The following is a 10,427-nucleotide window of genomic DNA, read 5'->3' as shown; positions in this document are numbered from 1 at the left end:
AAAGCTTGCAGCAAAGCATAGAACAGTAATGAAAATATTTTAAGTTCTGAAATCAAGCACATGACAGAAAATGAACTTTTCATAAATGGTGAGGCTTACAAGAGCCCTGCCCTATAGCTGCTGAAGAGTGAGACTTTGAAACAAAAGCAATGGAGATGACATCTTGTCCTTCAGCTGCTTATTGATGAGTAGCTGAAAGTAGTAGTGTCAGACCTAGTTTTTGTAAATGAGTAGCGTTTTTAGATGTAAATACAACTTGGGTTGTTAGCATTGTTCTCTGTAGAGTGGTTCTTAATCTCTAGAAGTATCTGGATACTGTCAGTTTAATGTAATCACTTAGCAGCTGAGAGCCAAGTAGAGGTTTTTTTGAAGTTGCTTATACAGGAAGTTACTACTTAATTGAAGGCAGAGGGAAAGAAGATTGCTGTGGCTGACTCCTTTCTATTATAGTATTTGCAATTAAGTTATTTATTAGTACCAACAGTTAAGTGGGCACTTGTTTTGGGATAGAGATTAAACAATTGATAGGATGCAATTTCAAGACAAATTAAACTAGGAATCTAATTGATCTGCTTATGAATGTAATAACTTGATATGAACCTTACAGCTCGAGGGATAGTATTGCTGGTGGTAGCTGGTACCTTGGTGTAGAAAAACAGAGGAGAACCTGCTAGCAACCACTTTAAATATCTGATGCTAATCCACTCAAGCAAATACTGGGGGTTATTTGATTTGTCTCTTCATAGTGAACAAACTTAAGTTCTTTGTGTGGGAAAGACAACTTCAGCTAGGCAAAATCAGATTTTTGCAGTTTGCAAGACTGGCAAAGCCCTATTCTTGTCACAGAAGTACTGGTGTGTCGTGGTTTAAACCCAGTCAGGTAACTTGTTCACTCACTCCCGAGCTGACAACAATCGAGGTCTGTGTCCGTCTCCCCCCCCCCCCGCACCGGGGCTCTCCCCTTCCCTGCTCCCGGAGGAATGGGGAGGAGGATCGAGAGAGTGCAACTCCTACGGGTTGAGACAAGAACAGTCCAGCAACAAATCACCACCACTACTATCAGCTAAAACAATGATAAGGGAAAATAACAAGAGAAGAGAATACGATACCACCGGCCAAGAAAGCGAGTTCCACCCGGAAGCCCCTGTCCTTCCAGGTAACTCCCAGTTACCCCCCACCCCGGGCATGACGTGCTGTGGTATGGAATACCTCCCCGGCTAGCCCGGGTCAGGCGCCCCGTCTCTGCTTCCTCACAGCTTCCCCTCCTCCCTGGCAGAGCATGAGCCTCACAGAGTCCTTGGTCAGGGTAAACATCACCTAGCAACAACCGAAAACATCGGCTTCACCAACACTGTTCTCAAACTAGAAGTCAAAACACAGCACTGCACCAGTTAACACAAAGGAAAAACATGACTGCTACTGCTGAACCCAGGACATGGTGTCTGTTTGATGCGGTCTGGGGAACGTAGCTTGTCTTAACTAAAAGACTTTAGTACTGAAATTTCAAAGGAAAGTTGCCTGAACAATGATTTACTTCAAGTCTGTAATCTGTCTTGTTTACCCAGGCACTCTTATGGCTGGTGGTGTAACAGCTAACATTGTAGGTAGCTCTGAATGAGCTATTATATTGAATTATGGTACTAGATTATTAATAATACAGATACCTAAACAAAAGATATATCCTCTATGCTGTGTAACTGCCCTGCTGTCTAGATCTAGTATGTGGAAGCTCAAGCTGAGCATCTTTGTGATGCTCAAGTTTTGGCCATCTGAAACTCTCATTTATACTGGTAGAAACATGAGGTGCCTTGTACTTCTGGGATTTACCTCATTGCATAATAATTGGCAGCTCTATTTATTGATAGTGTTTTGATTGTGTATTGAGAGTTGAATTGCTATAGCACACTTGTCCTTAGTTGAGGACACTGGTGCTTGGCTTTGCTGGTTCCTAATTTTTTATTAAGATGTTTAGACAATTGAATTGTACCAGACCAACAGCTGGATATGGGCTCACCAGGTGATAGCCAGCATATTTTTCATAGCTGCAGATGGTGAATGATTAGCTGTAAATAGAAAACACTGTAACTTTCCTGAAGTGACTAGAAGTAACTTGATTATGAAGTGCCCACTTAACTGTTATTACTAGTAAATAACTTAAGTTTAAAGTAACCTTTATGGGCTTCTGTAGTGATAGTGAACATCTCTAAAAGCTCCACAAGTTTACAGTAGCTTTCTTCTGAATGCTGGAAGAACTGGGGTTGGAATTACTTTATTTGAAACAGTCTGCTCTTTGTTAAAGTTCCATAATGTTGTATCAGTATTATCTCTGGTGCTGTATCTGTTGCTCAGTAATGTGTATTCTACTGCAGCAGAGGCACACCCTAGCAGGGAATGATAAAATTACTGTCTTACTTAACTTGCTTGTCTTCTATCCCATTAAAAAGTAGTGCAGATGAAAGTTTGGTGTACACAAGAATAAGATTTTTACAAAGGATCAGATCAGGGTTTCAGTGTTTCTTTAAGTTTCCAAGTGCTAGCAAGCTTTATTCTTCTCAAAATAGCCAATCACCTACTAGATACTTGTAGACTGAGCTCAGTTGCTTTTATTTCACTCATTAATTTTACTTAGAACATGGTATTACCCTCAACTGCTTTTAAAATAGGTGGTTATTAAAAATAGAGATTTTCACAGGGAACAAAGAAAAGAACAAACTTGACTTTTTAAGCCCTTGAATGGGGGTAAATACTGTAAAATCTTGTGTAGAAAGAAACCTGTACCTCTTCATGTGCTCATGCAGATGGTAGGGTCAGAGGTGGTCCTTTCTGGGCCAATACTTCTAGCATTGCCTTTGTGCATCTGTACTGCAGGTGCTTGCTCCAACCAGATTTCTTGTTCCCAAAGCAGTGTCTGTTTGAAGCTTGGTCCGACATGACTGTTCTGAGCCTGGTCAGCAAGTTCCAGCTGCTCTGTTGGTTCTATTAGGCTATCTGGTAATATTTGGTTTAAAGGAGAGAAACAAACCACCCCCAACCCACAATTTACCTATCTACCTACCCACCTCTGAAAGAGTAAGGCTACACATGGTAACTTGTAACCCGTATCCATGTCTCTCACTACGTGGATTACAGTTGTACCTAGAGGCTTTGATAATATCAGCCTCAGGTGCTGTCTGTCATAACCCAAGTTATGACTAGGGCTAATTTGTCAATACTGGGAAAGGGCTGTCAGTACTAGGGAAGGGGTATTATCAATCTGAGCTGCTAAAGCTCAAATAAAACTGTTGCATTTCAGTGCTTAATGCAACTGCAGTTACTAAAACCGGAAGAGTGTATTGACTGCAAGCATCAAACTAGTCCACTGAAACATAACAGTTTTCCAGGAAATAAGAACATTACCTGCAGCTTTACACTACCTGCAGTTAGTGACAGAGGGACTAAGATTATGATGTGTGTGACAAAAGGAAGGTAGCTAATGATTTAAAAAAAAATCTTATTAAATGGAGAATGCTATATACCTCTGAACAATTAAAATGGAAAATGTCCCTTATGCATAAGTTGTCTTCTGACTGAAGACTAAAACTGCTATTAACTAAATCACTAGAGCAGCTCAGGGAGGCATCAGGCTTTTCAGGGCTGATGAGGCACTGACCTGGGATGGTCCTGCAGTAGCTGGTAAATGAATGTTTGATCTAATTCCTACTGTGCTAAAAAAGGATTGACTAGCTTTTCACTGCTGTGTGTAGATCTCTTTTCAGTATCTGTATAATCTGTTTTCTCCAGGAGGGAGGGGATGTCAACTTACTGTGACACTGCTAAAAAGGATCATGTAAATAACCTCCCCTTCTAGTAACTACCTGAGAAACCTCCTGCTTGTCCTGGAACATGCACTACAAGTGCTCCTTTGCTACTTCCTCTTTTAAAGCATGCAGTAGGTCTAAGACTTACATTGACTTAGACAGGATGGGAAATGTAGCTGCTGGAGTCATAAAGATGTCTATTCAGCCAGATTGCAGTTGTATATTTGCTACACTTAAAATTACTTTTAAGCAGCAAATTAAACTTCTGCAGCAAACGATTGAAAACTTCCTAGTGTTCCTGTATCAGTATCTGGCGTTACTTCTTGTCCTGGGTTCAGCAGTAGCAGTAATTTTTCTCCTTAGTAGCTGCTGCAGTGCTGTGTTTTTGACTTTCGGCCTGGGAACAGCGCTGATAACACCGATGTTTTTAGTTACTGCTCAAATGTTTACCCTGACCAAGGACTTGTGAGTGTCATGTTCTGCCAGGGAGGAGGGGAAGCCGGGAGGAAGCAGGGACAGGACACCTGACCTAAACTGACCAAAGAAGTATTCCATACCACAGCACATCATGCCCAGGATGTGAGAGTTACCTGGAAGGGCTAGGTCGCTGCAGGGTTGGAGGAGGTATTGGTCAGTGCTCGATTGGGTTTGGGGGGGTGGGGGGGGAGTTATCAGTCGGGGGTGGTGAGGTGTTGTATTCTCTTCCCTTGTTATTTCCTTTACCATTATTATTATTGGTGGTAGCAGTAGTGATTTGTGTTATACCTTAGTTACTAAACTGTTCTTATCTCATTCCATGGGAGTTGCATTCTTTTGATTCTCCTCCCCATCCCTCCGGGAGCAGGGGGAGGGAAAGAAGGTGGGGGGTGGGGGGAGAGAGACTGTTTGGCAGGGTTTAAACCGTGACACTTCCGAATAGCCAGTTTTGAGCAGCAGTATTTCCTGCTTGGTGTCTACAGACCTGCATGAAGACAGAGCACTGCTATTGGCTCTTTGATTTTATTTTGCATCAGCTTTGTAAAGACAGAATAAGTAAATGCTGATACAAAGGCCATACTTCATTAAGCCTGATTACCTGTTCTCAACCAAGTTCCTTGCATTATTTTCTGATGAGCTGCATCAATTTATGGGGTAATGTAAACACTTCCTATTGATTTTACCACCAGTTGCTCTGGTTTGCATCTGCTGTGTCAATGACTGATTTCAGGTAATGACTTTTGGTTTGGTTCCCACTGTGTGTTCCTGTATTGTCTCCTGACATGTAGATGTCAGCAGGTGTTCACCTCTGTTGTTGGGCATATTTTACTTGAGCATGATCTGCTGATTATTTCAATATATTCTCGTTGTATTTGAATCAATAGCAGTGTTTATTATTGCTGCTGCTGATTAACTGACTAATTTCAAACATATATAGCCAGCCTATAGGTGGCTGGTTGTCTTTAATAGAAGACTTAGAAGTCTGGTCTCTTCTAGTTGCTGAAGTGACAGGTATTTTGCCTTTGGGCATAATTAGTAGCTTTACAGGATTAGTTATATTCAGTTCTTTGAATTTAGTAATTTAGTAAAAGCCTTTCTGTTGACCTCTAGACTGTTGGAGGGGGTTGTTAGCAAATATGTTCCCAAACTATTTTAAGTGGTAACCTATTGAATGAATTTATAAAAAGTCCTGCCTAAAGTCTGCAGAATAACCAGTATGTGCAAGGCAACGTGTTTATGGCAGAGTCTAAATCTGTGATCTTGGTGATTTCCAGCAAGGATCCTTAGTCCTGGGTGCACATGCTTTGACTTGCTTGGCAAGCAATGCCCCATGGGCTCCTAATTCCAGTGGAGATAAAGGAGCTTCCTTGTTTATTTTCTCTGCACCTACTGCTTGTCTTTATACAAGACCCATTAGCCAATTGTCAGTCTTTCAGGAGAGTCATTTTTGCCTAAAAGCAAAAAAAAAAAAAAAAAAATTATAAGTCCTCCTCGCTATTCCCTCCATCCCCCCTTCAGTGCTATTTTTCTTCCCTTCTGTTACCTGAATCTATTGACTTAACAGGCATCAGAGATAGACCTTTTTCGCTTTTGACTGATTAGAAGCAGAACATCATAAACAAACCAAGGGCTGGCTGTGCCTGTCTTGCTTCCAATGGGGACTAAAGACAATGAGGAGGGTTATCTAATACCTGAGGTTGTCACATTTTGACAGGAGAGATCAGGTTCTAAAATTCTCCCAATTGGTGTCATGGGGGGATAAAAGGAAAGGTCAGACCTTTTCACCCTGTATGCTCTCTTAATGGATCATACTGTGAGGAGCTTACTGCTGTGACCTAGTAGGTCTTGAGACCTGGAGGGATCAGAAAGGATTTGACTACTTGAAGGAATGCACAGAATAGACCAAGTGTCCTTGTATCCTTCATGGGTCATCTTTGCTCCCCACAGGATCTTGACCTTTTTTGTGTTATTGCAGAACAGTCACTCATCACTCAGCGTTAGCAAGCCCCCGAGCTTCTATGCTCCATATCAACCCCTTGCTGTGTAAACTGTGGACAGTAGTGTAAATATTTCACAGCTGTTTTGCTGAACCATGTTTGCTCTGGACTCTGAACATATATTGTATTTCAAATGTGCCTGACACCTGCCATTTCTCACCACCTACCCCCCCCCCCCCCCCCCCCCCCCCCTTCTAGTGCATATACTTGTTTCTGAAATAACTTTTAACTCACTGGCTGCAAAAATGGACGAGGAATTCTGTTAGATTTGTCTTGATTTTATTTTTAAACTATAATCTGAGGATGAGGAGTAACAGCTCCTAAGAATTACCTCACCCAGCTCAGAATCTCATCCTGAGATATACTGGGACTATGGACTTGCTGGGAAGTTAGGAGTTGCTTGGTATCCTCTGGTGACAGGCAGAAGGATAAAAGAAGTGAAACAGTGTAGAACATTTAAAATACGCAGTTGGACAAGAAAGTTCCAACTATTTCATGTTCCCAAAGAGAAAAAGACTTATGGGGAAGCCTTTCTTAAAAGTTTTCTGAGAAATATGATTTTAATAGTAAAAGCTGACAAAAATTCGGGGAAGTTTGTTGGATTTTTTTCTTTTCTAATCTCATTGCAGAAATCTGGTGCTTTTCCTTGCATCAGTAATTAATATATTTTATTTTCTTTCTCAGTATTTGGGGCTTAATACAGAAATGGGTGTAAATAAAAGCAATGGAGCCGTAAGAAATATTATTTTAGTTTAACTATGACAAAGTTGTCCTGGGTTCAGCTGTAACAGTTTTTTTTTCCTCCTTCCTAGTAGCTGATGCAGTGCTGCTCCAGTAAACAATTGGGTTTACTGGACTGTGTGGATCAGATGGCCTGGCACATCAGTCCCACAGAAGTATAAGGCTCTAGTAGATACCGGTGCACAGTGTACCCTGATGCCATCAAGCTGTCAAGGGGTGGAACCCATCTATATTTCTGGAGTAACAGGAGGATCCCAAGAGTTGACTGTGCTGGAGGCTGAAATCAGCCTGACTGGGAGGGAGTGGCAAAAGCACCCTATTGTGACTGCTCCAGAGGCTCCATGCATCCTCGCCATAGACTACCTCAAGAGAGGGTACTTCAAAGACCCAAAAGGGTACCGGTGGGCTTTTGGTATTGCTGCTTTGGAGACTGAGGAAATTGGGCAGCTGTCCACCTTGTCTGGTCTCTCAGAAGATCCCTCTGCTGTGGGGTTGCTGAAAGTTGAAGAACAACAAGTGACAATTGCGACCACAACAGTGCACCGGCGGCAATATCGCACCAACCGAGACTCCCTGATTCCCATCCATCAGCTGATCCGTAGACTGGAGAGTCAGGGAGTGATCAGCAGGACCCACTCATCCTTTAATAGCCCCATATGGCCAGTGCAAAAGTCTAATGGAGAGTGGAGACTAACAGTAGACTATCGTGGCCTGAATGAAGTCACACCACCATTGAGTGCTGCCGTACCGGACATGCTAGAACTTCAGTATGAACTGGAGTCAAAGGCAGCCAAGTGGTATGCCACGATTGATATTGCCAATGCATTTTTCTCCATTCCTTTGGCAGCAGAGTGCAGCCAGTGTTTGCTTTTACTTGGAGGGGTGTCCAGTTCACTTGGAACCGACTGCCCCAGGGGTGGAAACACAGCCCTACCATTTGCCATGGACTGATCCAGACTGCACTGGAACAGGGGCAAGCTCCAGAACACCTGCAATACATTGATGACATTATTGTGTGGGGCGATACAGCGGAAGAAGTCTTTGAGAAAGGGAGGAAAATAATCCAAATCCTGCTGAAAGCCGGTTTTGCCATAAAACGGAGTAAGGTCAAGGGACCTGCACAGGAGATTCAATTTTTGGGAATAAAATGGCAAGATGGACGTAGACAGATCCCCACAGATGTGATCAACAAGATAACAGCAATGTCTCCACCAACTAATAAGAAAGAAATGCAAGCTTTCTTGGGTGCAGTGGGGTTCTGGAGAATGCACATCCCAAATTACAGTTCGATTGTAAGCCCTCTTGTCCTGGGTTCAGCAGTAGCAGTCATTTTTCTCCTTCTTGGTAGCTGGTGCAGTGCACTGTTTTGACTTTCGGCTCGGGAACAGAGCTGATAACAATGATGTTTTGGTTTGGCCAAGGACTTTGTGAGCCTCATGCTCTGCCAGGGAGGAGGGGAAGCTGGGAGGAAGCAGAGACAGGACACCTGACCCAAGCTAGCCAAAGAGGTATTCCATACCACAGCACGTCATGCCCAGGATGTAACTGGGAGTTAGCCGGAAGGGCTGGGAGACTGCAGAGTTGGAGGAGGTATCAGTCTGTGCTTGGTCGGGCTGGGGGGAGGGGGCGAGTTGTCGGTCAGCGGGTGGTGAGGTGTTGTATTCTCTTCCCTTGTTATTTCCTTTATCATTATTACTATTGGTGATAGCAGCAGTGATTTGTGTTATACCTTAGTTACTAAACTGTTCTTATCTCAACCTGTGGGAGTTGCGTTCTTTTCGATTCTCCTCTCTGCCCCTCCAGGAGTAGGGGGAGGGCGGGGGGGGCGGAAGTGAGTGAACGAGTTGTCTGGTTTGGTTTACACCACGACACCTCTCTATCATGTGACCCGGAAGAAGAATGATTTAAATGGGGCCCTGAGCAACAACAAGCCTTTGAGCAAATGAGACAGTTCATGCAGTAGCCCTTGGACCAGTCCGGACCGGGCCAGATGTAAAAAATGTACTGGGAGAGAACGGTCCTACCTGGAGCCTCTGGCAGAAAGGTCCAGGGGAGACTCGAGGTCGACCCCTCGGCTTTTGGAGTTGGGCATATAGAGGATCTGAGGCCAGCTATAGCTGGGAAGATCGCAAAGTCCGATGTGTACCTCAGTTGGATTTAATTTTGGGTGAAAATAGTCAATGAACTCAATTATATGCTGTGCCTGCTATATAACACTTCTATAGCCCATCAGCTGGATGTCTATCTCTGCCACTCTAGGCTTTGAAAAGAAGATATGTGCTGTGATGATCGCCAGAAGAGAATAAAATCATGGGAAAAGCTGGCAGCAGCAGCAGGAGCCTCCCACAACTGCCCTCAGGTCATCATCATTGACTGAATCTGACTTCCCTCTGATCATCATCCCGACAAAGAATGAACTTTGGAACTAGTGTCGTCAGCAGGCAACAATCCAACACTAAACACACTCTCTCCTGCCCTGAAAGATAAGAAATTGTAAGAAATTTATTATAAGAAAGATATTATAACAGATGAAGGCCGACATCATGGACTGACTGAACTCAGTGAACTTTATAGGGGTGGTCCATGGACTAAGGAATGGTATCTCTGTGTGTGTGTGTATGCATACACACACACACACATATATATAAAGAGACAAAAAGTGATGGTATATGAAAAATGTAGGACCTGAGCATAATGTAAATCATATGGAATAAGGGGGTATGGAATAAGCGGTTGATACTGTCCTGGATTCGTCTGTAACAGTCATTTTTCCTCTTAGTAGCTGGTGCAGTGCTGTGTCTTGGCTTTAGTCTGAGAACAACACTGGTAACACACTGATTTTTTTAGTTGTTACTACGTAATGCTTACTCCAATCACGATCTTCTCAGTCTCTCATGCTCTGCCAGTGAGGAGGGGCACGGGAAGCTGGGAGGAAGCAGAGATAGGACACCTGACCCAAACTAACCAAAGGGGTATTCCATACCACAGCACGTCATGCCCAGTGTATAAAGTGGGGGGAGTCACCCAGAAGGCCCACATCGCTGCTCAAGTATCAGTCCAGCAGGTGGTGAGCAATTGTATTGTGCATCACTTGTGTTTATTGTTGTTTTTTTTCCTTTTCCCTTTTTAGTTTTATATTCTTTCTCCTTGTTATTTCCTGTAGTAGTTTTATATTATACTTCAGTTACTGGACTGTTCTTACCTCAACCTGTGGGGTTTATATTTTTTTGATTCTCCTCCCCATCCTGCCCGGAAGGGGGAAGTGAGCAAATGGCTGCGGGATTCTGAGTTACCGGCTGGGCTTAAACCATGACAGCAGTAAATCCTGATGTGTATTCAGTACGAGAATTATATTCTCATTACTCCTGAAGTTTCTTTGTTTTGCCTCCCTCTTGACCACGAGGTGTCACTCTGG

Source organism: Pezoporus flaviventris, unplaced genomic scaffold (assembly GCF_033815535.1).
Source record: "Pezoporus flaviventris isolate CSIRO_AGI_PZ_B2104156 unplaced genomic scaffold, CSIRO_AGI_Pfla_v1 ptg000001l, whole genome shotgun sequence".
In the NCBI taxonomy this organism is placed as follows: Eukaryota; Metazoa; Chordata; class Aves; order Psittaciformes; family Psittacidae; genus Pezoporus; species Pezoporus flaviventris.
Note: the sequence above shows the minus strand (reverse complement) of the source record.